This window comes from Crocuta crocuta, unplaced genomic scaffold, assembly GCF_008692635.1.
Source record: "Crocuta crocuta isolate KB4526 unplaced genomic scaffold, BGI_CrCroc_1.0 C27703772, whole genome shotgun sequence".
Taxonomy (NCBI): Eukaryota; Metazoa; Chordata; class Mammalia; order Carnivora; family Hyaenidae; genus Crocuta; species Crocuta crocuta.
In genome coordinates this window covers 1-587 of record NW_027546400.1, presented here as the reverse complement: position 1 = coordinate 587, position 587 = coordinate 1, and the positions used below count along the sequence as shown (strand labels likewise).

The window sequence follows — 587 nt, the reverse complement described above, 5'->3', positions numbered from 1 at the left end:
GGGGGGGGGGGGGGGGGGGCATGGCAAGAAAGGTTAGCAACTTCTCTCCCTGTGGAACCCAAATTGGAATTCATCATCAGGAGCAGAGGTATCAATAGTACAAGCCCAAAGTTTCAAAAGGTGTTGCAATTCCTTTTCCTTTGCCAGATCTTCAATGGCACCTTCACTAAACTCAGTTTGGTTAAGCTGTTAAGGACTGTGGAACCCTATATAACACAAGGGTGCCCACACCTGAAGTTGGTAAATGAGTTGATCTTCAAGTGTAGTTATGGCAAAACCAACAAGAAGTGAATTGCTGTGACAGATAACATATGGATTGCTAGATCTTTCAGTGAAGACGGCATCATCTGCCTGGGGGATCTGATTCATGAGACTTACTGTTGAAAAATGCTTCCACGAGGCAAACAACTTCTTATGGCCCCTCAGCTTATCTTCTCCATGAGGGGGAAGGAAGAGAAAGACCACACTCATTTTGTAGAATGTGGAGATGTTGGCAACAAAGAAGACCAGATCAATAGGCTTATTAGAAGGATGAACTATGATATGTGCCATGATTATTTTTGTAATCTGGTCCACTAATAAACAAA

General features: G+C 43.1%; 1 pseudogene; it reads left to right on the top strand.

Annotated features, from left to right (window-relative positions):
* The first annotated feature begins 20 nt into the window (after window positions 1-20).
* LOC144218988 (large ribosomal subunit protein uL30 pseudogene) lies at window positions 21-579 on the top strand (annotated as a pseudogene).
* Window positions 580-587: the final 8 nt, after the last annotated feature.